General features: G+C 45.2%; 19 non-coding genes across 19 annotated transcripts; all 19 read right to left on the bottom strand.

The window, feature by feature from the left end:
- Positions 1-934: 934 nt before the first annotated feature.
- Positions 935-1,125, bottom strand: LOC141239297 (U2 spliceosomal RNA). The gene has a single exon (XR_012304699.1). It is a non-coding gene; the product is annotated as a U2 spliceosomal RNA (small nuclear RNA).
- Positions 1,126-2,240: 1,115 nt separating this feature from the next.
- LOC141239296 (U2 spliceosomal RNA) lies at positions 2,241-2,431 on the bottom strand. The gene has a single exon (XR_012304698.1). It is a non-coding gene; the product is annotated as a U2 spliceosomal RNA (small nuclear RNA).
- A 1,115-nt stretch (positions 2,432-3,546) lies between these two features.
- Positions 3,547-3,737, bottom strand: LOC141239295 (U2 spliceosomal RNA). The gene has a single exon (XR_012304697.1). It is a non-coding gene; the product is annotated as a U2 spliceosomal RNA (small nuclear RNA).
- Positions 3,738-4,852: 1,115 nt separating this feature from the next.
- On the bottom strand, positions 4,853-5,043 carry LOC141239294 (U2 spliceosomal RNA). The gene has a single exon (XR_012304696.1). It is a non-coding gene; the product is annotated as a U2 spliceosomal RNA (small nuclear RNA).
- A 1,118-nt stretch (positions 5,044-6,161) lies between these two features.
- Positions 6,162-6,352, bottom strand: LOC141239293 (U2 spliceosomal RNA). The gene has a single exon (XR_012304695.1). It is a non-coding gene; the product is annotated as a U2 spliceosomal RNA (small nuclear RNA).
- A 1,115-nt stretch (positions 6,353-7,467) lies between these two features.
- Positions 7,468-7,658, bottom strand: LOC141239292 (U2 spliceosomal RNA). The gene has a single exon (XR_012304694.1). It is a non-coding gene; the product is annotated as a U2 spliceosomal RNA (small nuclear RNA).
- A 1,115-nt stretch (positions 7,659-8,773) lies between these two features.
- On the bottom strand, positions 8,774-8,964 carry LOC141239459 (U2 spliceosomal RNA). The gene has a single exon (XR_012304857.1). It is a non-coding gene; the product is annotated as a U2 spliceosomal RNA (small nuclear RNA).
- Positions 8,965-10,079: 1,115 nt separating this feature from the next.
- LOC141239291 (U2 spliceosomal RNA) lies at positions 10,080-10,270 on the bottom strand. Its single transcript, XR_012304693.1, has one exon. It is a non-coding gene; the product is annotated as a U2 spliceosomal RNA (small nuclear RNA).
- Positions 10,271-11,385: 1,115 nt separating this feature from the next.
- LOC141239289 (U2 spliceosomal RNA) lies at positions 11,386-11,576 on the bottom strand. Its single transcript, XR_012304691.1, has one exon. It is a non-coding gene; the product is annotated as a U2 spliceosomal RNA (small nuclear RNA).
- Positions 11,577-12,691: 1,115 nt separating this feature from the next.
- On the bottom strand, positions 12,692-12,882 carry LOC141239288 (U2 spliceosomal RNA). The gene has a single exon (XR_012304690.1). It is a non-coding gene; the product is annotated as a U2 spliceosomal RNA (small nuclear RNA).
- Positions 12,883-13,997: 1,115 nt separating this feature from the next.
- On the bottom strand, positions 13,998-14,188 carry LOC141239287 (U2 spliceosomal RNA). Its single transcript, XR_012304689.1, has one exon. It is a non-coding gene; the product is annotated as a U2 spliceosomal RNA (small nuclear RNA).
- Positions 14,189-15,306: 1,118 nt separating this feature from the next.
- LOC141239286 (U2 spliceosomal RNA) lies at positions 15,307-15,497 on the bottom strand. Its single transcript, XR_012304688.1, has one exon. It is a non-coding gene; the product is annotated as a U2 spliceosomal RNA (small nuclear RNA).
- Positions 15,498-16,612: 1,115 nt separating this feature from the next.
- LOC141239285 (U2 spliceosomal RNA) lies at positions 16,613-16,803 on the bottom strand. Its single transcript, XR_012304687.1, has one exon. It is a non-coding gene; the product is annotated as a U2 spliceosomal RNA (small nuclear RNA).
- A 1,115-nt stretch (positions 16,804-17,918) lies between these two features.
- On the bottom strand, positions 17,919-18,109 carry LOC141239284 (U2 spliceosomal RNA). Its single transcript, XR_012304686.1, has one exon. It is a non-coding gene; the product is annotated as a U2 spliceosomal RNA (small nuclear RNA).
- A 1,115-nt stretch (positions 18,110-19,224) lies between these two features.
- On the bottom strand, positions 19,225-19,415 carry LOC141239283 (U2 spliceosomal RNA). The gene has a single exon (XR_012304685.1). It is a non-coding gene; the product is annotated as a U2 spliceosomal RNA (small nuclear RNA).
- A 1,115-nt stretch (positions 19,416-20,530) lies between these two features.
- Positions 20,531-20,721, bottom strand: LOC141239458 (U2 spliceosomal RNA). Its single transcript, XR_012304856.1, has one exon. It is a non-coding gene; the product is annotated as a U2 spliceosomal RNA (small nuclear RNA).
- Positions 20,722-21,836: 1,115 nt separating this feature from the next.
- On the bottom strand, positions 21,837-22,027 carry LOC141239281 (U2 spliceosomal RNA). Its single transcript, XR_012304684.1, has one exon. It is a non-coding gene; the product is annotated as a U2 spliceosomal RNA (small nuclear RNA).
- Positions 22,028-23,142: 1,115 nt separating this feature from the next.
- On the bottom strand, positions 23,143-23,333 carry LOC141239457 (U2 spliceosomal RNA). Its single transcript, XR_012304855.1, has one exon. It is a non-coding gene; the product is annotated as a U2 spliceosomal RNA (small nuclear RNA).
- Positions 23,334-24,448: 1,115 nt separating this feature from the next.
- Positions 24,449-24,639, bottom strand: LOC141239280 (U2 spliceosomal RNA). Its single transcript, XR_012304683.1, has one exon. It is a non-coding gene; the product is annotated as a U2 spliceosomal RNA (small nuclear RNA).
- Between the last annotated feature and the right edge of the window lie 579 nt (positions 24,640-25,218).

The raw sequence follows: 25,218 nt of genomic DNA, 5'->3' as shown, positions 1-25,218 counted from the left end.
CTTTAAACACAGCACCTTCACCCCCTGCTGTTCCCACCCGCCTCAACACCGTTGGAAGGGAGGAGAACCAATTAAGGCGGGGGGTGGGGTGGAACGAGCAGCTGTCTACCCTTAGCAGGAGGGCTCCTGATTACATACCTCTCCTGCTGCTGCTGATGCTGGCTGTCCAGCAGCAGACTGAAGGTGGCTGCTGCTGTGCACAGGTATATAAAGGCTCAGAGCCTATTATGACACGCGCAGCCAGCGTTCCATTGCCACATTCCATCTACTGCAGGCAGGATACCTGGCTGGCTGAATGTCGCTGAGAAGCTCACAGAGACCGCCATAAGCAACAGTTTAACAGAATGCCACAGACTAATCAACCAAACTTTTTGGGTTGGGTTCTCTTTTATAGTCTGCAGGCATTAAATGAAAGAAGTCAGTGTTCCAGCAGAAGGAGACAACGTTTCAGAAAAGGCATTGTAGCAAACCAAAAAAGAAATTTTAAGCGCAGCAGTGTAACCAGCGCACATACCTGTTAGCTCGGGTGAGTTTAAAAGGCTGCTGTTGATAACAAGGGCATTTGCTAAATAGATGGTGTGTGTGCAACAATATACTGAAAGGTCAATTATATTGTGCAGCTTATCTCACCACCTGTAGTTATTTAGGTGAAAGCTCCAAAATGCTTGCCTAATATGTCTGTTTATCCAAAAGGAAGTAGAAAGGGAGAGCTAGAAAGATAGCATTGCATCACATTACATGGCAATGCAATGCACAGTTGCTGAAGTTGAACCAAAATGAGCTTGTAATCTGGCTTCTGCAACTTTGAACATGAAAAATCCAATGAGGAGAAGAAAAGCAGAGCCAAAGAGTCCATCCCAAAATCCGACAAACAAGCAAAATGAACAAAAAACATTGAATTCAATTCTTTCTGATTTTAGAAACTGCATTAAAGAAGGGGTGCACCGGTCCTGGAGATACTGCAATACCAGGTCAATGCGTGGAGTGGACAGAGCAAGCTCTTTTTCCATCTCCCTGTTCTAAAAATCCATTTAATATATGGTCCCCAGATAGGGGACGTATCAGATATTAAACTGATAAGAACAGATACTACACTTGATCTTAGCCAAAAGGCCGAGAAGCGATAACCAGAATTGGTTTCAAACTACGGAGCCACCCAAGGATCCTAAAAAGTCCATTTGTGGAGATGAGCTCCTGGACTCCCGTTAAGAAGACATGTTGTCAACCTCTAGATCCCTTACATGCCTGCACTTTTCGGCTTGCTGCTGCTGCAATCCACGCGTTTTAGATCTGCATAACTCCACCTCTTTAAACACAGCACCTTCACCCCCTGCTGTTCCCACCCGCCTCAACACCGTTGGAAGGGAGGAGAACCAATTAAGGCGGGGGGTGGGGTGGAACGAGCAGCTGTCTACCCTTAGCAGGAGGGCTCCTGATTACATACCTCTCCTGCTGCTGCTGCTGCTGGCTGTCCAGCAGCAGACTGAAGGTGGCTGCTGCTGTGCACAGGTATATAAAGGCTCAGAGCCTATTATGACACGCGCAGCCAGCGTTCCATTGCCACATTCCATCTACTGCAGGCAGGATACCTGGCTGGCTGAATGTCGCTGAGAAGCTCACAGAGACCGCCATAAGCAACAGTTTAACAGAATGCCACAGACTAATCAACCAAACTTTTTGGGTTGGGTTCTCTTTTATAGTCTGCAGGCATTAAATGAAAGAAGTCAGTGTTCCAGCAGAAGGAGACAACGTTTCAGAAAAGGCATTGTAGCAAACCAAAAAAGAAATTTTAAGCGCAGCAGTGTAACCAGCGCACATACCTGTTAGCTCGGGTGAGTTTAAAAGGCTGCTGTTGATAACAAGGGCATTTGCTAAATAGATGGTGTGTGTGCAACAATATACTGAAAGGTCAATTATATTGTGCAGCTTATCTCACCACCTGTAGTTATTTAGGTGAAAGCTCCAAAATGCTTGCCTAATATGTCTGTTTATCCAAAAGGAAGTAGAAAGGGAGAGCTAGAAAGATAGCATTGCATCACATTACATGGCAATGCAATGCACAGTTGCTGAAGTTGAACCAAAATGAGCTTGTAATCTGGCTTCTGCAACTTTGAACATGAAAAATCCAATGAGGAGAAGAAAAGCAGAGCCAAAGAGTCCATCCCAAAATCCGACAAACAAGCAAAATGAACAAAAAACATTGAATTCAATTCTTTCTGATTTTAGAAACTGCATTAAAGAAGGGGTGCACCGGTCCTGGAGATACTGCAATACCAGGTCAATGCGTGGAGTGGACAGAGCAAGCTCTTTTTCCATCTCCCTGTTCTAAAAATCCATTTAATATATGGTCCCCAGATAGGGGACGTATCAGATATTAAACTGATAAGAACAGATACTACACTTGATCTTAGCCAAAAGGCCGAGAAGCGATAACCAGAATTGGTTTCAAACTACGGAGCCACCCAAGGATCCTAAAAAGTCCATTTGTGGAGATGAGCTCCTGGACTCCCGTTAAGAAGACATGTTGTCAACCTCTAGATCCCTTACATGCCTGCACTTTTTGGCTTGCTGCTGCTGCAATCCACGCATTTTAGATCTGCATAACTCCACCTCTTTAAACACAGCACCTTCACCCCCTGCTGTTCCCACCCGCCTCAACACCGTTGGAAGGGAGGAGAACCAATTAAGGCGGGGGGTGGGGTGGAACGAGCAGCTGTCTACCCTTAGCAGGAGGGCTCCTGATTACATACCTCTCCTGCTGCTGCTGCTGCTGGCTGTCCAGCAGCAGACTGAAGGTGGCTGCTGCTGTGCACAGGTATATAAAGGCTCAGAGCCTATTATGACACGCGCAGCCAGCGTTCCATTGCCACATTCCATCTACTGCAGGCAGGATACCTGGCTGGCTGAATGTCGCTGAGAAGCTCACAGAGACCGCCATAAGCAACAGTTTAACAGAATGCCACAGACTAATCAACCAAACTTTTTGGGTTGGGTTCTCTTTTATAGTCTGCAGGCATTAAATGAAAGAAGTCAGTGTTCCAGCAGAAGGAGACAACGTTTCAGAAAAGGCATTGTAGCAAACCAAAAAAGAAATTTTAAGCGCAGCAGTGTAACCAGCGCACATACCTGTTAGCTCGGGTGAGTTTAAAAGGCTGCTGTTGATAACAAGGGCATTTGCTAAATAGATGGTGTGTGTGCAACAATATACTGAAAGGTCAATTATATTGTGCAGCTTATCTCACCACCTGTAGTTATTTAGGTGAAAGCTCCAAAATGCTTGCCTAATATGTCTGTTTATCCAAAAGGAAGTAGAAAGGGAGAGCTAGAAAGATAGCATTGCATCACATTACATGGCAATGCAATGCACAGTTGCTGAAGTTGAACCAAAATGAGCTTGTAATCTGGCTTCTGCAACTTTGAACATGAAAAATCCAATGAGGAGAAGAAAAGCAGAGCCAAAGAGTCCATCCCAAAATCCGACAAACAAGCAAAATGAACAAAAAACATTGAATTCAATTCTTTCTGATTTTAGAAACTGCATTAAAGAAGGGGTGCACCGGTCCTGGAGATACTGCAATACCAGGTCAATGCGTGGAGTGGACAGAGCAAGCTCTTTTTCCATCTCCCTGTTCTAAAAATCCATTTAATATATGGTCCCCAGATAGGGGACGTATCAGATATTAAACTGATAAGAACAGATACTACACTTGATCTTAGCCAAAAGGCCGAGAAGCGATAACCAGAATTGGTTTCAAACTACGGAGCCACCCAAGGATCCTAAAAAGTCCATTTGTGGAGATGAGCTCCTGGACTCCCGTTAAGAAGACATGTTGTCAACCTCTAGATCCCTTACATGCCTGCACTTTTCGGCTTGCTGCTGCTGCAATCCACGCGTTTTAGATCTGCATAACTCCACCTCTTTAAACACAGCACCTTCACCCCCTGCTGTTCCCACCCGCCTCAACACCGTTGGAAGGGAGGAGAACCAATTAAGGCGGGGGGTGGGGTGGAACGAGCAGCTGTCTACCCTTAGCAGGAGGGCTCCTGATTACATACCTCTCCTGCTGCTGCTGCTGCTGGCTGTCCAGCAGCAGACTGAAGGTGGCTGCTGCTGTGCACAGGTATATAAAGGCTCAGAGCCTATTATGACACGCGCAGCCAGCGTTCCATTGCCACATTCCATCTACTGCAGGCAGGATACCTGGCTGGCTGAATGTCGCTGAGAAGCTCACAGAGACCGCCATAAGCAACAGTTTAACAGAATGCCACAGACTAATCAACCAAACTTTTTGGGTTGGGTTCTCTTTTATAGTCTGCAGGCATTAAATGAAAGAAGTCAGTGTTCCAGCAGAAGGAGACAACGTTTCAGAAAAGGCATTGTAGCAAACCAAAAAAGAAATTTTAAGCGCAGCAGTGTAACCAGCGCACATACCTGTTAGCTCGGGTGAGTTTAAAAGGCTGCTGTTGATAACAAGGGCATTTGCTAAATAGATGGTGTGTGTGCAACAATATACTGAAAGGTCAATTATATTGTGCAGCTTATCTCACCACCTGTAGTTATTTAGGTGAAAGCTCCAAAATGCTTGCCTAATATGTCTGTTTATCCAAAAGGAAGTAGAAAGGGAGAGCTAGAAAGATAGCATTGCATCACATTACATGGCAATGCAATGCACAGTTGCTGAAGTTGAACCAAAATGAGCTTGTAATCTGGCTTCTGCAACTTTGAACATGAAAAATCCAATGAGGAGAAGAAAAGCAGAGCCAAAGAGTCCATCCCAAAATCCGACAAACAAGCAAAATGAACAAAAAACATTCAATTCAATTCTTTCTGATTTTAGAAACTGCATTAAAGAAGGGGTGCACCGGTCCTGGAGATACTGCAATACCAGGTCAATGCGTGGAGTGGACAGAGCAAGCTCTTTTTCCATCTCCCTGTTCTAAAAATCCATTTAATATATGGTCCCCAGATAGGGGACGTATCAGATATTAAACTGATAAGAACAGATACTACACTTGATCTTAGCCAAAAGGCCGAGAAGCGATAACCAGAATTGGTTTCAAACTACGGAGCCACCCAAGGATCCTAAAAAGTCCATTTGTGGAGATGAGCTCCTGGACTCCCGTTAAGAAGACATGTTGTCAACCTCTAGATCCCTTACATGCCTGCACTTTTCGGCTTGCTGCTGCTGCAATCCACGCGTTTTAGATCTGCATAACTCCACCTCTTTAAACACAGCACCTTCACCCCCTGCTGTTCCCACCCGCCTCAACACCGTTGGAAGGGAGGAGAACCAATTAAGGCGGGGGGTGGGGTGGAACGAGCAGCTGTCTACCCTTAGCAGGAGGGCTCCTGATTACATACCTCTCCTGCTGCTGCTGCTGCTGCTGGCTGTCCAGCAGCAGACTGAAGGTGGCTGCTGCTGTGCACAGGTATATAAAGGCTCAGAGCCTATTATGACACGCGCAGCCAGCGTTCCATTGCCACATTCCATCTACTGCAGGCAGGATACCTGGCTGGCTGAATGTCGCTGAGAAGCTCACAGAGACCGCCATAAGCAACAGTTTAACAGAATGCCACAGACTAATCAACCAAACTTTTTGGGTTGGGTTCTCTTTTATAGTCTGCAGGCATTAAATGAAAGAAGTCAGTGTTCCAGCAGAAGGAGACAACGTTTCAGAAAAGGCATTGTAGCAAACCAAAAAAGAAATTTTAAGCGCAGCAGTGTAACCAGCGCACATACCTGTTAGCTCGGGTGAGTTTAAAAGGCTGCTGTTGATAACAAGGGCATTTGCTAAATAGATGGTGTGTGTGCAACAATATACTGAAAGGTCAATTATATTGTGCAGCTTATCTCACCACCTGTAGTTATTTAGGTGAAAGCTCCAAAATGCTTGCCTAATATGTCTGTTTATCCAAAAGGAAGTAGAAAGGGAGAGCTAGAAAGATAGCATTGCATCACATTACATGGCAATGCAATGCACAGTTGCTGAAGTTGAACCAAAATGAGCTTGTAATCTGGCTTCTGCAACTTTGAACATGAAAAATCCAATGAGGAGAAGAAAAGCAGAGCCAAAGAGTCCATCCCAAAATCCGACAAACAAGCAAAATGAACAAAAAACATTGAATTCAATTCTTTCTGATTTTAGAAACTGCATTAAAGAAGGGGTGCACCGGTCCTGGAGATACTGCAATACCAGGTCAATGCGTGGAGTGGACAGAGCAAGCTCTTTTTCCATCTCCCTGTTCTAAAAATCCATTTAATATATGGTCCCCAGATAGGGGACGTATCAGATATTAAACTGATAAGAACAGATACTACACTTGATCTTAGCCAAAAGGCCGAGAAGCGATAACCAGAATTGGTTTCAAACTACGGAGCCACCCAAGGATCCTAAAAAGTCCATTTGTGGAGATGAGCTCCTGGACTCCCGTTAAGAAGACATGTTGTCAACCTCTAGATCCCTTACATGCCTGCACTTTTCGGCTTGCTGCTGCTGCAATCCACGCGTTTTAGATCTGCATAACTCCACCTCTTTAAACACAGCACCTTCACCCCCTGCTGTTCCCACCCGCCTCAACACCGTTGGAAGGGAGGAGAACCAATTAAGGCGGGGGGTGGGGTGGAACGAGCAGCTGTCTACCCTTAGCAGGAGGGCTCCTGATTACATACCTCTCCTGCTGCTGCTGCTGCTGGCTGTCCAGCAGCAGACTGAAGGTGGCTGCTGCTGTGCACAGGTATATAAAGGCTCAGAGCCTATTATGACACGCGCAGCCAGCGTTCCATTGCCACATTCCATCTACTGCAGGCAGGATACCTGGCTGGCTGAATGTCGCTGAGAAGCTCACAGAGACCGCCATAAGCAACAGTTTAACAGAATGCCACAGACTAATCAACCAAACTTTTTGGGTTGGGTTCTCTTTTATAGTCTGCAGGCATTAAATGAAAGAAGTCAGTGTTCCAGCAGAAGGAGACAACGTTTCAGAAAAGGCATTGTAGCAAACCAAAAAAGAAATTTTAAGCGCAGCAGTGTAACCAGCGCACATACCTGTTAGCTCGGGTGAGTTTAAAAGGCTGCTGTTGATAACAAGGGCATTTGCTAAATAGATGGTGTGTGTGCAACAATATACTGAAAGGTCAATTATATTGTGCAGCTTATCTCACCACCTGTAGTTATTTAGGTGAAAGCTCCAAAATGCTTGCCTAATATGTCTGTTTATCCAAAAGGAAGTAGAAAGGGAGAGCTAGAAAGATAGCATTGCATCACATTACATGGCAATGCAATGCACAGTTGCTGAAGTTGAACCAAAATGAGCTTGTAATCTGGCTTCTGCAACTTTGAACATGAAAAATCCAATGAGGAGAAGAAAAGCAGAGCCAAAGAGTCCATCCCAAAATCCGACAAACAAGCAAAATGAACAAAAAACATTGAATTCAATTCTTTCTGATTTTAGAAACTGCATTAAAGAAGGGGTGCACCGGTCCTGGAGATACTGCAATACCAGGTCAATGCGTGGAGTGGACAGAGCAAGCTCTTTTTCCATCTCCCTGTTCTAAAAATCCATTTAATATATGGTCCCCAGATAGGGGACGTATCAGATATTAAACTGATAAGAACAGATACTACACTTGATCTTAGCCAAAAGGCCGAGAAGCGATAACCAGAATTGGTTTCAAACTACGGAGCCACCCAAGGATCCTAAAAAGTCCATTTGTGGAGATGAGCTCCTGGACTCCCGTTAAGAAGACATGTTGTCAACCTCTAGATCCCTTACATGCCTGCACTTTTCGGCTTGCTGCTGCTGCAATCCACGCGTTTTAGATCTGCATAACTCCACCTCTTTAAACACAGCACCTTCACCCCCTGCTGTTCCCACCCGCCTCAACACCGTTGGAAGGGAGGAGAACCAATTAAGGCGGGGGGTGGGGTGGAACGAGCAGCTGTCTACCCTTAGCAGGAGGGCTCCTGATTACATACCTCTCCTGCTGCTGCTGCTGCTGGCTGTCCAGCAGCAGACTGAAGGTGGCTGCTGCTGTGCACAGGTATATAAAGGCTCAGAGCCTATTATGACACGCGCAGCCAGCGTTCCATTGCCACATTCCATCTACTGCAGGCAGGATACCTGGCTGGCTGAATGTCGCTGAGAAGCTCACAGAGACCGCCATAAGCAACAGTTTAACAGAATGCCACAGACTAATCAACCAAACTTTTTGGGTTGGGTTCTCTTTTATAGTCTGCAGGCATTAAATGAAAGAAGTCAGTGTTCCAGCAGAAGGAGACAACGTTTCAGAAAAGGCATTGTAGCAAACCAAAAAAGAAATTTTAAGCGCAGCAGTGTAACCAGCGCACATACCTGTTAGCTCGGGTGAGTTTAAAAGGCTGCTGTTGATAACAAGGGCATTTGCTAAATAGATGGTGTGTGTGCAACAATATACTGAAAGGTCAATTATATTGTGCAGCTTATCTCACCACCTGTAGTTATTTAGGTGAAAGCTCCAAAATGCTTGCCTAATATGTCTGTTTATCCAAAAGGAAGTAGAAAGGGAGAGCTAGAAAGATAGCATTGCATCACATTACATGGCAATGCAATGCACAGTTGCTGAAGTTGAACCAAAATGAGCTTGTAATCTGGCTTCTGCAACTTTGAACATGAAAAATCCAATGAGGAGAAGAAAAGCAGAGCCAAAGAGTCCATCCCAAAATCCGACAAACAAGCAAAATGAACAAAAAACATTGAATTCAATTCTTTCTGATTTTAGAAACTGCATTAAAGAAGGGGTGCACCGGTCCTGGAGATACTGCAATACCAGGTCAATGCGTGGAGTGGACAGAGCAAGCTCTTTTTCCATCTCCCTGTTCTAAAAATCCATTTAATATATGGTCCCCAGATAGGGGACGTATCAGATATTAAACTGATAAGAACAGATACTACACTTGATCTTAGCCAAAAGGCGGAGAAGCGATAACCAGAATTGGTTTCAAACTACGGAGCCACCCAAGGATCCTAAAAAGTCCATTTGTGGAGATGAGCTCCTGGACTCCCGTTAAGAAGACATGTTGTCAACCTCTAGATCCCTTACATGCCTGCACTTTTCGGCTTGCTGCTGCTGCAATCCACGCGTTTTAGATCTGCATAACTCCACCTCTTTAAACACAGCACCTTCACCCCCTGCTGTTCCCACCCGCCTCAACACCGTTGGAAGGGAGGAGAACCAATTAAGGCGGGGGGTGGGGTGGAACGAGCAGCTGTCTACCCTTAGCAGGAGGGCTCCTGATTACATACCTCTCCTGCTGCTGCTGCTGCTGGCTGTCCAGCAGCAGACTGAAGGTGGCTGCTGCTGTGCACAGGTATATAAAGGCTCAGAGCCTATTATGACACGCGCAGCCAGCGTTCCATTGCCACATTCCATCTACTGCAGGCAGGATACCTGGCTGGCTGAATGTCGCTGAGAAGCTCACAGAGACCGCCATAAGCAACAGTTTAACAGAATGCCACAGACTAATCAACCAAACTTTTTGGGTTGGGTTCTCTTTTATAGTCTGCAGGCATTAAATGAAAGAAGTCAGTGTTCCAGCAGAAGGAGACAACGTTTCAGAAAAGGCATTGTAGCAAACCAAAAAAGAAATTTTAAGCGCAGCAGTGTAACCAGCGCACATACCTGTTAGCTCGGGTGAGTTTAAAAGGCTGCTGTTGATAACAAGGGCATTTGCTAAATAGATGGTGTGTGTGCAACAACATACTGAAAGGTCAATTATATTGTGCAGCTTATCTCACCACCTGTAGTTATTTAGGTGAAAGCTCCAAAATGCTTGCCTAATATGTCTGTTTATCCAAAAGGAAGTAGAAAGGGAGAGCTAGAAAGATAGCATTGCATCACATTACATGGCAATGCAATGCACAGTTGCTGAAGTTGAACCAAAATGAGCTTGTAATCTGGCTTCTGCAACTTTGAACATGAAAAATCCAATGAGGAGAAGAAAAGCAGAGCCAAAGAGTCCATCCCAAAATCCGACAAACAAGCAAAATGAACAAAAAACATTGAATTCAATTCTTTCTGATTTTAGAAACTGCATTAAAGAAGGGGTGCACCGGTCCTGGAGATACTGCAATACCAGGTCAATGCGTGGAGTGGACAGAGCAAGCTCTTTTTCCATCTCCCTGTTCTAAAAATCCATTTAATATATGGTCCCCAGATAGGGGACGTATCAGATATTAAACTGATAAGAACAGATACTACACTTGATCTTAGCCAAAAGGCCGAGAAGCGATAACCAGAATTGGTTTCAAACTACGGAGCCACCCAAGGATCCTAAAAAGTCCATTTGTGGAGATGAGCTCCTGGACTCCCGTTAAGAAGACATGTTGTCAACCTCTAGATCCCTTACATGCCTGCACTTTTCGGCTTGCTGCTGCTGCAATCCACGCGTTTTAGATCTGCATAACTCCACCTCATTAAACACAGCACCTTCACCCCCTGCTGTTCCCACCCGCCTCAACACCGTTGGAAGGGAGGAGAACCAATTAAGGCGGGGGGTGGGGTGGAACGAGCAGCTGTCTACCCTTAGCAGGAGGGCTCCTGATTACATACCTCTCCTGCTGCTGCTGCTGCTGGCTGTCCAGCAGCAGACTGAAGGTGGCTGCTGCTGTGCACAGGTATATAAAGGCTCAGAGCCTATTATGACACGCGCAGCCAGCGTTCCATTGCCACATTCCATCTACTGCAGGCAGGATACCTGGCTGGCTGAATGTCGCTGAGAAGCTCACAGAGACCGCCATAAGCAACAGTTTAACAGAATGCCACAGACTAATCAACCAAACTTTTTGGGTTGGGTTCTCTTTTATAGTCTGCAGGCATTAAATGAAAGAAGTCAGTGTTCCAGCAGAAGGAGACAACGTTTCAGAAAAGGCATTGTAGCAAACCAAAAAAGAAATTTTAAGCGCAGCAGTGTAACCAGCGCACATACCTGTTAGCTCGGGTGAGTTTAAAAGGCTGCTGTTGATAACAAGGGCATTTGCTAAATAGATGGTGTGTGTGCAACAACATACTGAAAGGTCAATTATATTGTGCAGCTTATCTCACCACCTGTAGTTATTTAGGTGAAAGCTCCAAAATGCTTGCCTAATATGTCTGTTTATCCAAAAGGAAGTAGAAAGGGAGAGCTAGAAAGATAGCATTGCATCACATTACATGGCAATGCAATGCACAGTTGCTGAAGTTGAACCAAAATGAGCTTGTAATCTGGCTTCTGCAACTTTGAACATGAAAAATCCAATGAGGAGAAGAAAAGCAGAGCCAAAGAGTCCATCCCAAAATCCGACAAACAAGCAAAATGAACAAAAAACATTGAATTCAATTCTTTCTGATTTTAGAAACTGCATTAAAGAAGGGGTGCACCGGTCCTGGAGATACTGCAATACCAGGTCAATGCGTGGAGTGGACAGAGCAAGCTCTTTTTCCATCTCCCTGTTCTAAAAATCCATTTAATATATGGTCCCCAGATAGGGGACGTATCAGATATTAAACTGATAAGAACAGATACTACACTTGATCTTAGCCAAAAGGCCGAGAAGCGATAACCAGAATTGGTTTCAAACTACGGAGCCACCCAAGGATCCTAAAAAGTCCATTTGTGGAGATGAGCTCCTGGACTCCCGTTAAGAAGACATGTTGTCAACCTCTAGATCCCTTACATGCCTGCACTTTTCGGCTTGCTGCTGCTGCAATCCACGCGTTTTAGATCTGCATAACTCCACCTCTTTAAACACAGCACCTTCACCCCCTGCTGTTCCCACCCGCCTCAACACCGTTGGAAGGGAGGAGAACCAATTAAGGCGGGGGGTGGGGTGGAACGAGCAGCTGTCTACCCTTAGCAGGAGGGCTCCTGATTACATACCTCTCCTGCTGCTGCTGCTGCTGGCTGTCCAGCAGCAGACTGAAGGTGGCTGCTGCTGTGCACAGGTATATAAAGGCTCAGAGCCTATTATGACACGCGCAGCCAGCGTTCCATTGCCACATTCCATCTACTGCAGGCAGGATACCTGGCTGGCTGAATGTCGCTGAGAAGCTCACAGAGACCGCCATAAGCAACAGTTTAACAGAATGCCACAGACTAATCAACCAAACTTTTTGGGTTGGGTTCTCTTTTATAGTCTGCAGGCATTAAATGAAAGAAGTCAGTGTTCCAGCAGAAGGAGACAACGTTTCAGAAAAGGCATTGTAGCAAACCAAAAAAGAAATTTTAAGCGCAGCAGTGTAACCAGCGCACATACCTGTTAGCTCGGGTGAGTTTAAAAGGCTGCTGTTGATAACAAGGGCATTTGCTAAATAGATGGTGTGTGTGCAACAATATACTGAAAGGTCAATTATATTGTGCAGCTTATCTCACCACCTGTAGTTATTTAGGTGAAAGCTCCAAAATGCTTGCCTAATATGTCTGTTTATCCAAAAGGAAGTAGAAAGGGAGAGCTAGAAAGATAGCATTGCATCACATTACATGGCAATGCAATGCACAGTTGCTGAAGTTGAACCAAAATGAGCTTGTAATCTGGCTTCTGCAACTTTGAACATGAAAAATCCAATGAGGAGAAGAAAAGCAGAGCCAAAGAGTCCATCCCAAAATCCGACAAACAAGCAAAATGAACAAAAAACATTGAATTCAATTCTTTCTGATTTTAGAAACTGCATTAAAGAAGGGGTGCACCGGTCCTGGAGATACTGCAATACCAGGTCAATGCGTGGAGTGGACAGAGCAAGCTCTTTTTCCATCTCCCTGTTCTAAAAATCCATTTAATATATGGTCCCCAGATAGGGGACGTATCAGATATTAAACTGATAAGAACAGATACTACACTTGATCTTAGCCAAAAGGCCGAGAAGCGATAACCAGAATTGGTTTCAAACTACGGAGCCACCCAAGGATCCTAAAAAGTCCATTTGTGGAGATGAGCTCCTGGACTCCCGTTAAGAAGACATGTTGTCAACCTCTAGATCCCTTACATGCCTGCACTTTTCGGCTTGCTGCTGCTGCAATCCACGCGTTTTAGATCTGCATAACTCCACCTCTTTAAACACAGCACCTTCACCCCCTGCTGTTCCCACCCGCCTCAACACCGTTGGAAGGGAGGAGAACCAATTAAGGCGGGGGGTGGGGTGGAACGAGCAGCTGTCTACCCTTAGCAGGAGGGCTCCTGATTACATACCTCTCCTGCTGCTGCTGCTGCTGGCTGTCCAGCAGCAGACTGAAGGTGGCTGCTGCTGTGTACAGGTATATAAAGGCTCAGAGCCTATTATGACACGCGCAGCCAGCGTTCCATTGCCACATTCCATCTACTGCAGGCAGGATACCTGGCTGGCTGAATGTCGCTGAGAAGCTCACAGAGACCGCCATAAGCAACAGTTTAACAGAATGCCACAGACTAATCAACCAAACTTTTTGGGTTGGGTTCTCTTTTATAGTCTGCAGGCATTAAATGAAAGAAGTCAGTGTTCCAGCAGAAGGAGACAACGTTTCAGAAAAGGCATTGTAGCAAACCAAAAAAGAAATTTTAAGCGCAGCAGTGTAACCAGCGCACATACCTGTTAGCTCGGGTGAGTTTAAAAGGCTGCTGTTGATAACAAGGGCATTTGCTAAATAGATGGTGTGTGTGCAACAATATACTGAAAGGTCAATTATATTGTGCAGCTTATCTCACCACCTGTAGTTATTTAGGTGAAAGCTCCAAAATGCTTGCCTAATATGTCTGTTTATCCAAAAGGAAGTAGAAAGGGAGAGCTAGAAAGATAGCATTGCATCACATTACATGGCAATGCAATGCACAGTTGCTGAAGTTGAACCAAAATGAGCTTGTAATCTGGCTTCTGCAACTTTGAACATGAAAAATCCAATGAGGAGAAGAAAAGCAGAGCCAAAGAGTCCATCCCAAAATCCGACAAACAAGCAAAATGAACAAAAAACATTGAATTCAATTCTTTCTGATTTTAGAAACTGCATTAAAGAAGGGGTGCACCGGTCCTGGAGATACTGCAATACCAGGTCAATGCGTGGAGTGGACAGAGCAAGCTCTTTTTCCATCTCCCTGTTCTAAAAATCCATTTAATATATGGTCCCCAGATAGGGGACGTATCAGATATTAAACTGATAAGAACAGATACTACACTTGATCTTAGCCAAAAGGCCGAGAAGCGATAACCAGAATTGGTTTCAAACTACGGAGCCACCCAAGGATCCTAAAAAGTCCATTTGTGGAGATGAGCTCCTGGACTCCCGTTAAGAAGACATGTTGTCAACCTCTAGATCCCTTACATGCCTGCACTTTTCGGCTTGCTGCTGCTGCAATCCACGCGTTTTAGATCTGCATAACTCCACCTCTTTAAACACAGCACCTTCACCCCCTGCTGTTCCCACCTGCCTCAACACCGTTGGAAGGGAGGAGAACCAATTAAGGCGGGGGGTGGGGTGGAACGAGCAGCTGTCTACCCTTAGCAGGAGGGCTCCTGATTACATACCTCTCCTGCTGCTGCTGCTGCTGCTGGCTGTCCAGCAGCAGACTGAAGGTGGCTGCTGCTGTGCACAGGTATATAAAGGCTCAGAGCCTATTATGACACGCGCAGCCAGCGTTCCATTGCCACATTCCATCTACTGCAGGCAGGATACCTGGCTGGCTGAATGTCGCTGAGAAGCTCACAGAGACCGCCATAAGCAACAGTTTAACAGAATGCCACAGACTAATCAACCAAACTTTTTGGGTTGGGTTCTCTTTTATAGTCTGCAGGCATTAAATGAAAGAAGTCAGTGTTCCAGCAGAAGGAGACAACGTTTCAGAAAAGGCATTGTAGCAAACCAAAAAAGAAATTTTAAGCGCAGCAGTGTAACCAGCGCACATACCTGTTAGCTCGGGTGAGTTTAAAAGGCTGCTGTTGATAACAAGGGCATTTGCTAAATAGATGGTGTGTGTGCAACAATATACTGAAAGGTCAATTATATTGTGCAGCTTATCTCACCACCTGTAGTTATTTAGGTGAAAGCTCCAAAATGCTTGCCTAATATGTCTGTTTATCCAAAAGGAAGTAGAAAGGGAGAGCTAGAAAGATAGCATTGCATCACATTACATGGCAATGCAATGCACAGTTGCTGAAGTTGAACCAAAATGAGCTTGTAATCTGGCTTCTGCAACTTTGAACATGAAAAATCCAATGAGGAGAAGAAAAGCAGAGCCAAAGAGTCCATCCCAAAATCCGACAAACAAGCAAAATGAACAAAAAACATTGAATTCAATTCTTTCTGATTTTAGAAACTGCATTAAAGAAGGGGTGCACCGGTCCTGGAGATACTGCAATACCAGGTCAATGCGTGGAGTGGACAGAGCAAGCTCTTTTTCCATCTCCCTGTTCTAAAAATCCATTTAATATATGGTCCCCAGATAGGGGACGTATCAGATATTAAACTGATAAGAACAGATACTACACTTGATCTTAGCCAAAAGGCCGAGAAGCGATAACCAGAATTGGTTTCAAACTACGGAGCCACCCAAGGATCCTAAAAAGTCCATTTGTGGAGATGAGCTCCTGGACTCCCGTTAAGAAGACATGTTGTCAACCTCTAGATCCCTTACATGCCTGCACTTTTCGGCTTGCTGCTGCTGCAATCCACGCGTTTTAGATCTGCATAACTCCACCTCTTTAAACACAGCACCTTCACCCCCTGCTGTTCCCACCCGCCTCAACACCGTTGGAAGGGAGGAGAACCAATTAAGGCGGGGGGTGGGGTGGAACGAGCAGCTGTCTACCCTTAGCAGGAGGGCTCCTGATTACATACCTCTCCTGCTGCTGCTGCTGCTGGCTGTCCAGCAGCAGACTGAAGGTGGCTGCTGCTGTGCACAGGTATATAAAGGCTCAGAGCCTATTATGACACGCGCAGCCAGCGTTCCATTGCCACATTCCATCTACTGCAGGCAGGATACCTGGCTGGCTGAATGTCGCTGAGAAGCTCACAGAGACCGCCATAAGCAACAGTTTAACAGAATGCCACAGACTAATCAACCAAACTTTTTGGGTTGGGTTCTCTTTTATAGTCTGCAGGCATTAAATGAAAGAAGTCAGTGTTCCAGCAGAAGGAGACAACGTTTCAGAAAAGGCATTGTAGCAAACCAAAAAAGAAATTTTAAGCGCAGCAGTGTAACCAGCGCACATACCTGTTAGCTCGGGTGAGTTTAAAAGGCTGCTGTTGATAACAAGGGCATTTGCTAAATAGATGGTGTGTGTGCAACAATATACTGAAAGGTCAATTATATTGTGCAGCTTATCTCACCACCTGTAGTTATTTAGGTGAAAGCTCCAAAATGCTTGCCTAATATGTCTGTTTATCCAAAAGGAAGTAGAAAGGGAGAGCTAGAAAGATAGCATTGCATCACATTACATGGCAATGCAATGCACAGTTGCTGAAGTTGAACCAAAATGAGCTTGTAATCTGGCTTCTGCAACTTTGAACATGAAAAATCCAATGAGGAGAAGAAAAGCAGAGCCAAAGAGTCCATCCCAAAATCCGACAAACAAGCAAAATGAACAAAAAACATTGAATTCAATTCTTTCTGATTTTAGAAACTGCATTAAAGAAGGGGTGCACCGGTCCTGGAGATACTGCAATACCAGGTCAATGCGTGGAGTGGACAGAGCAAGCTCTTTTTCCATCTCCCTGTTCTAAAAATCCATTTAATATATGGTCCCCAGATAGGGGACGTATCAGATATTAAACTGATAAGAACAGATACTACACTTGATCTTAGCCAAAAGGCCGAGAAGCGATAACCAGAATTGGTTTCAAACTACGGAGCCACCCAAGGATCCTAAAAAGTCCATTTGTGGAGATGAGCTCCTGGACTCCCGTTAAGAAGACATGTTGTCAACCTCTAGATCCCTTACATGCCTGCACTTTTCGGCTTGCTGCTGCTGCAATCCACGCGTTTTAGATCTGCATAACTCCACCTCTTTAAACACAGCACCTTCACCCCCTGCTGTTCCCACCCGCCTCAACACCGTTGGAAGGGAGGAGAACCAATTAAGGCGGGGGGTGGGGTGGAACGAGCAGCTGTCTACCCTTAGCAGGAGGGCTCCTGATTACATACCTCTCCTGCTGCTGCTGCTGCTGGCTGTCCAGCAGCAGACTGAAGGTGGCTGCTGCTGTGCACAGGTATATAAAGGCTCAGAGCCTATTATGACACGCGCAGCCAGCGTTCCATTGCCACATTCCATCTACTGCAGGCAGGATACCTGGCTGGCTGAATGTCGCTGAGAAGCTCACAGAGACCGCCATAAGCAACAGTTTAACAGAATGCCACAGACTAATCAACCAAACTTTTTGGGTTGGGTTCTCTTTTATAGTCTGCAGGCATTAAATGAAAGAAGTCAGTGTTCCAGCAGAAGGAGACAACGTTTCAGAAAAGGCATTGTAGCAAACCAAAAAAGAAATTTTAAGCGCAGCAGTGTAACCAGCGCACATACCTGTTAGCTCGGGTGAGTTTAAAAGGCTGCTGTTGATAACAAGGGCATTTGCTAAATAGATGGTGTGTGTGCAACAATATACTGAAAGGTCAATTATATTGTGCAGCTTATCTCACCACCTGTAGTTATTTAGGTGAAAGCTCCAAAATGCTTGCCTAATATGTCTGTTTATCCAAAAGGAAGTAGAAAGGGAGAGCTAGAAAGATAGCATTGCATCACATTACATGGCAATGCAATGCACAGTTGCTGAAGTTGAACCAAAATGAGCTTGTAATCTGGCTTCTGCAACTTTGAACATGAAAAATCCAATGAGGAGAAGAAAAGCAGAGCCAAAGAGTCCATCCCAAAATCCGACAAACAAGAAAAATGAACAAAAAACATTGAATTCAATTCTTTCTGATTTTAGAAACTGCATTAAAGAAGGGGTGCACCGGTCCTGGAGATACTGCAATACCAGGTCAATGCGTGGAGTGGACAGAGCAAGCTCTTTTTCCATCTCCCTGTTCTAAAAATCCATTTAATATATGGTCCCCAGATAGGGGACGTATCAGATATTAAACTGATAAGAACAGATACTACACTTGATCTTAGCCAAAAGGCCGAGAAGCGATAACCAGAATTGGTTTCAAACTACGGAGCAACCCAAGGATCCTAAAAAGTCCATTTGTGGAGATGAGCTCCTGGACTCCCGTTAAGAAGACATGTTGTCAACCTCTAGATCCCTTACATGCCTGCACTTTTCGGCTTGCTGCTGCTGCAATCCACGCGTTTTAGGTCTGCATAACTCCACCTCTTTAAACACAGCACCTTCACCCCCTGCTGTTCCCACCCGCCTCAACACCGTTGGAAGGGAGGAGAACCAATTAAGGCGGGGGGTGGGGTGGAACGAGCAGCTGTCTACCCTTAGCAGGAGGGCTCCTGATTACATACCTCTCCTGCTGCTGCTGCTGCTGGCTGTCCAGCAGCAGACTGAAGGTGGCTGCTGCTGTGCACAGGTATATAAAGGCTCAGAGCCTATTATGACACGCGCAGCCAGCGTTCCATTGCCACATTCCATCTACTGCAGGCAGGATACCTGGCTGGCTGAATGTCGCTGAGAAGCTCACAGAGACCGCCATAAGCAACAGTTTAACAGAATGCCACAGACTAATCAACCAAACTTTTTGGGTTGGGTTCTCTTTTATAGTCTGCAGGCATTAAATGAAAGAAGTCAGTGTTCCAGCAGAAGGAGACAACGTTTCAGAAAAGGCATTGTAGCAAACCAAAAAAGAAATTTTAAGCGCAGCAGTGTAACCAGCGCACATACCTGTTAGCTCGGGTGAGTTTAAAAGGCTGCTGTTGATAACAAGGGCATTTGCTAAATAGATGGTGTGTGTGCAACAACATACTGAAAGGTCAATTATATTGTGCAGCTTATCTCACCACCTTTAGTTATTTAGGTGAAAGCTCCAAAATGCTTGCCTAATATGTCTGTTTATCCAAAAGGAAGTAGAAAGGGAGAGCTAGAAAGATAGCATTGCATCACATTACATGGCAATGCAATGCACAGTTGCTGAAGTTGAACCAAAATGAGCTTGTAATCTGGCTTCTGCAACTTTGAACATGAAAAATCCAATGAGGAGAAGAAAAGCAGAGCCAAAGAGTCCATCCCAAAATCCGACAAACAAGCAAAATGAACAAAAAACATTGAATTCAATTCTTTCTGATTTTAGAAACTGCATTAAAGAAGGGGTGCACCGGTCCTGGAGATACTGCAATACCAGGTCAATGCGTGGAGTGGACAGAGCAAGCTCTTTTTCCATCTCCCTGTTCTAAAAATCCATTTAATATATGGTCCCCAGATAGGGGACGTATCAGATATTAAACTGATAAGAACAGATACTACACTTGATCTTAGCCAAAAGGCCGAGAAGCGATAACCAGAATTGGTTTCAAACTACGGAGCCACCCAAGGATCCTAAAAAGTCCATTTGTGGAGATGAGCTCCTGGACTCCCGTTAAGAAGACATGTTGTCAACCTCTAGATCCCTTACATGCCTGCACTTTTCGGCTTGCTGCTGCTGCAATCCACGCGTTTTAGATCTGCATAACTCCACCTCTTTAAACACAGCACCTTCACCCCCTGCTGTTCCCACCCGCCTCAACACCGTTGGAAGGGAGGAGAACCAATTAAGGCGGGGGGTGGGGTGGAACGAGCAGCTGTCTACCCTTAGCAGGAGGGCTCCTGATTACATACCTCTCCTGCTGCTGCTGCTGCTGGCTGTCCAGCAGCAGACTGAAGGTGGCTGCTGCTGTGCACAGGTATATAAAGGCTCAGAGCCTATTATGACACGCGCAGCCAGCGTTCCATTGCCACATTCCATCTACTGCAGGCAGGATACCTGGCTGGCTGAATGTCGCTGAGAAGCTCACAGAGACCGCCATAAGCAACAGTTTAACAGAATGCCACAGACTAATCAACCAAACTTTTTGGGTTGGGTTCTCTTTTATAGTCTGCAGGCATTAAATGAAAGAAGTCAGTGTTCCAGCAGAAGGAGACAACGTTTCAGAAAAGGCATTGTAGCAAACCAAAAAAGAAATTTTAAGCGCAGCAGTGTAACCAGCGCACATACCTGTTAGCTCAGGTGAGTTTAAAAGGCTGCTGTTGATAACAAGGGCATTTGCTAAATAGATGGTGTGTGTGCAACAATATACTGAAAGGTCAATTATATTGTGCAGCTTATCTCACCACCTGTAGTTATTTAGGTGAAAGCTCCAAAATGCTTGCCTAATATGTCTGTTTATCCAAAAGGAAGTAGAAAGGGAGAGCTAGAAAGATAGCATTGCATCACATTACATGGCAATGCAATGCACAGTTGCTGAAGTTGAACCAAAATGAGCTTGTAATCTGGCTTCTGCAACTTTGAACATGAAAAATCCAATGAGGAGAAGAAAAGCAGAGCCAAAGAGTCCATCCCAAAATCCGACAAACAAGCAAAATGAACAAAAAACATTGAATTCAATTCTTTCTGATTTTAGAAACTGCATTAAAGAAGGGGTGCACCGGTCCTGGAGATACTGCAATACCAGGTCAATGCGTGGAGTGGACAGAGCAAGCTCTTTTTCCATCTCCCTGTTCTAAAAATCCATTTAATATATGGTCCCCAGATAGGGGACGTATCAGATATTAAACTGATAAGAACAGATACAACACTTGATCTTAGCCAAAAGGCCGAGAAGCGATAACCAGAATTGGTTTCAAACTACGGAGCCACCCAAGGATCCTAAAAAGTCCATTTGTGGAGATGAGCTCCTGGACTCCCGTTAAGAAGACATGTTGTCAACCTCTAGATCCCTTACATGCCTGCACTTTTCGGCTTGCTGCTGCTGCAATCCACGCGTTTTAGATCTGCATAACTCCACCTCTTTAAACACAGCACCTTCACCCCCTGCTGTTCCCACCCGCCTCAACACCGTTGGAAGGGAGGAGAACCAATTAAGGCGGGGGGTGGGGTGGAACGAGCAGCTGTCTACCCTTAGCAGGAGGGCTCCTGATTACATACCTCTCCTGCTGCTGCTGCTGCTGGCTGTCCAGCAGCAGACTGAAGGTGGCTGCTGCTGTGCACAGGTATATAAAGGCTCAGAGCCTATTATGACACGCGCAGCCAGCGTTCCATTGCCACATTCCATCTACTGCAGGCAGGATACCTGGCTGGCTGAATGTCGCTGAGAAGCTCACAGAGACCGCCATAAGCAACAGTTTAACAGAATGCCACAGACTAATCAACCAAACTTTTTGGGTTGGGTTCTCTTTTATAGTCTGCAGGCATTAAATGAAAGAAGTCAGTGTTCCAGCAGAAGGAGACAACGTTTCAGAAAAGGCATTGTAGCAAAAAAAAAAAGAAATTTTAAGCGCAGCAGTGTAACCAGCGCACATACCTGTTAGCTCGGGTGAGTTTAAAAGGCTGCTGTTGATAACAAGGGCATTTGCTAAATAGATGGTGTGTGTGCAACAATATACTGAAAGGTCAATTATATTGTGCAGCTTATCTCACCACCTGTAGTTATTTAGGTGAAAGCTCCAAAATGCTTGCCTAATATGTCTGTTTATCCAAAAGGAAGTAGAAAGGTAGAGCTAGAAAGATAGCATTGCATCACATTACATGGCAATGCAATGCACAGTTGCTGAAGTTGAACCAAAATGAGCTTGTAATCTGGCTTCTGCAACTTTGAACATGAAAAATCCAATGAGGAGAAGAAAAGCAGAGCCAAAGAGTCCATCCCAAAATCCGACAAACAAGCAAAATGAACAAAAAACATTGAATTCAATTCTTTCTGATTTTAGAAACTGCATTAAAGAAGGGGTGCACCGGTCCTGGAGATACTGCAATACCAGGTCAATGCGTGGAGTGGACAGAGCAAGCTCTTTTTCCATCTCCCTGTTCTAAAAATCCATTTAATATATGGTCCCCAGATAGGGGACGTATCAGATATTAAACTGATAAGAACAGATACTACACTTGATCTTAGCCAAAAGGCCGAGAAGCGATAACCAGAATTGGTTTCAAACTACGGAGCCACCCAAGGATCCTAAAAAGTCCATTTGTGGAGATGAGCTCCTGGACTCCCGTTAAGAAGACATGTTGTCAACCTCTAGATCCCTTACATGCCTGCACTTTTCGGCTTGCTGCTGCTGCAATCCACGCGTTTTAGATCTGCATAACTCCACCTCTTTAAACACAGCACCTTCACCCCCTGCTGTTCCCACCCGCCTCAACACCGTTGGAAGGGAGGAGAACCAATTAAGGCGGGGGGTGGGGTGGAACGAGCAGCTGTCTACCCTTAGCAGGAGGGCTCCTGATTACATACCTCTCCTGCTGCTGCTGCTGCTGGCTGTCCAGCAGCAGACTGAAGGTGGCTGCTGCTGTGCACAGGTATATAAAGGCTCAGAGCCTATTATGACACGCGCAGCCAGCGTTCCATTGCCACATTCCATCTACTGCAGGCAGGATACCTGGCTGGCTGAATGTCGCTGAGAAGCTCACAGAGACCGCCATAAGCAACAGTTTAACAGAATGCCACAGACTAATCAACCAAACTTTTTGGGTTGGGTTCTCTTTTATAGTCTGCAGGCATTAAATGAAAGAAGTCAGTGTTCCAGCAGAAGGAGACAACGTTTCAGAAAAGGCATTGTAGCAAACCAAAAAAGAAATTTTAAGCGCAGCAGTGTAACCAGCGCACATACCTGTTAGCTCGGGTGAGTTTAAAAGGCTGCTGTTGATAACAAGGGCATTTGCTAAATAGATGGTGTGTGTGCAACAATATACTGAAAGGTCAATTATATTGTGCAGCTTATCTCACCACCTGTAGTTATTTAGGTGAAAGCTCCAAAATGCTTGCCTAATATGTCTGTTTATCCAAAAGGAAGTAGAAAGGGAGAGCTAGAAAGATAGCATTGCATCACATTACATGGCAATGCAATGCACAGTTGCTGAAGTTGAACCAAAATGAGCTTGTAATCTGGCTTCTGCAACTTTGAACATGAAAAATCCAATGAGGAGAAGAAAAGCAGAGCCAAAGAGTCCATCCCAAAATCCGACAAACAAGCAAAATGAACAAAAAACATTGAATTCAATTCTTTCTGATTTTAGAAACTGCATTAAAGAAGGGGTGCACCGGTCCTGGAGATACTGCAATACCAGGTCAATGCGTGGAGTGGACAGAGCAAGCTCTTTTTCCATCTCCCTGTTCTAAAAATCCATTTAATATATGGTCCCCAGATAGGGGACGTATCAGATATTAAACTGATAAGAACAGATACAACACTTGATCTTAGCCAAAAGGCCGAGAAGCGATAACCAGAATTGGTTTCAAACTACGGAGCCACCCAAGGATCCTAAAAAGTCCATTTGTGGAGATGAGCTCCTGGACTCCCGTTAAGAAGACATGTTGTCAACCTCTAGATCCCTTACATGCCTGCACTTTTCGGCTTGCTGCTGCTGCAATCCACGCGTTTTAGATCTGCATAACTCCACCTCTTTAAACACAGCACCTTCACCCCCTGCTGTTCCCACCCGCCTCAACACCGTTGGAAGGGAGGAGAACCAATTAAGGCGGGGGGTGGGGTGGAACGAGCAGCTGTCTACCCTTAGCAGGAGGGCTCCTGATTACATACCTCTCCTGCTGCTGCTGCTGCTGGCTGTCCAGCAGCAGACTGAAGGTGGCTGCTGCTGTGCACAGGTATATAAAGGCTCAGAGCCTATTATGACACGCGCAGCCAGCGTTCCATTGCCACATTCCATCTACTGCAGGCAGGATACCTGGCTGGCTGAATGTCGCTGAGAAGCTCACAGAGACCGCCATAAGCAACAGTTTAACAGAATGCCACAGACTAATCAACCAAACTTTTTGGGTTGGGTTCTCTTTTATAGTCTGCAGGCATTAAATGAAAGAAGTCAGTGTTCCAGCAGAAGGAGACAACGTTTCAGAAAAGGCATTGTAGCAAAAAAAAAAAGAAATTTTAAGCGCAGCAGTGTAACCAGCGCACATACCTGTTAGCTCGGGTGAGTTTAAAAGGCTGCTGTTGATAACAAGGGCATTTGCTAAATAGATGGTGTGTGTGCAACAATATACTGAAAGGTCAATTATATTGTGCAGCTTATCTCACCACCTGTAGTTATTTAGGTGAAAGCTCCAAAATGCTTGCCTAATATGTCTGTTTATCCAAAAGGAAGTAGAAAGGTAGAGCTAGAAAGATAGCATTGCATCACATTACATGGCAATGCAATGCACAGTTGCTGAAGTTGAACCAAAATGAGCTTGTAATCTGGCTTCTGCAACTTTGAACATGAAAAATCCAATGAGGAGAAGAAAAGCAGAGCCAAAGAGTCCATCCCAAAATCCGACAAACAAGCAAAATGAACAAAAAACATTGAATTCAATTCTTTCTGATTTTAGAAACTGCATTAAAGAAGGGGTGCACCGGTCCTGGAGATACTGCAATACCAGGTCAATGCGTGGAGTGGACAGAGCAAGCTCTTTTTCCATCTCCCTGTTCTAAAAATCCATTTAATATATGGTCCCCAGATAGGGGACGTATCAGATATTAAACTGATAAGAACAGATACTACACTTGATCTTAGCCAAAAGGCCGAGAAGCGATAACCAGAATTGGTTTCAAACTACGGAGCCACCCAAGGATCCTAAAAAGTCCATTTGTGGAGATGAGCTCCTGGACTCCCGTTAAGAAGACATGTTGTCAACCTCTAGATCCCTTACATGCCTGCACTTTTCGGCTTGCTGCTGCTGCAATCCACGCGTTTTAGATCTGCATAACTCCACCTCTTTAAACACAGCACCTTCACCCCCTGCTGTTCCCACCCGCCTCAACACCGTTGGAAGGGAGGAGAACCAATTAAGGCGGGGGGTGGGGTGGAACGAGCAGCTGTCTACCCTTAGCAGGAGGGCTCCTGATTACATACCTCTCCTGCTGCTGCTGCTGCTGGCTGTCCAGCAGCAGACTGAAGGTGGCTGCTGCTGTGCACAGGTATATAAAGGCTCAGAGCCTATTATGACACGCGCAGCCAGCGTTCCATTGCCACATTCCATCTACTGCAGGCAGGATACCTGGCTGGCTGAATGTCGCTGAGAAGCTCACAGAGACCGCCATAAGCAACAGTTTAACAGAATGCCACAGACTAATCAACCAAACTTTTTGGGTTGGGTTCTCTTTTATAGTCTG

This window comes from Phyllobates terribilis, unplaced genomic scaffold, assembly GCF_046119375.1.
Source record: "Phyllobates terribilis strain yellow unplaced genomic scaffold, ASM4611937v1 Scaffold_769__1_contigs__length_694716, whole genome shotgun sequence".
Lineage (NCBI taxonomy): Eukaryota > Metazoa > Chordata > Amphibia > Anura > Dendrobatidae > Phyllobates > Phyllobates terribilis.
The sequence above is the reverse complement of the archived record's forward strand: the minus strand, read 5'-3'. Positions and strand labels throughout refer to the sequence as shown.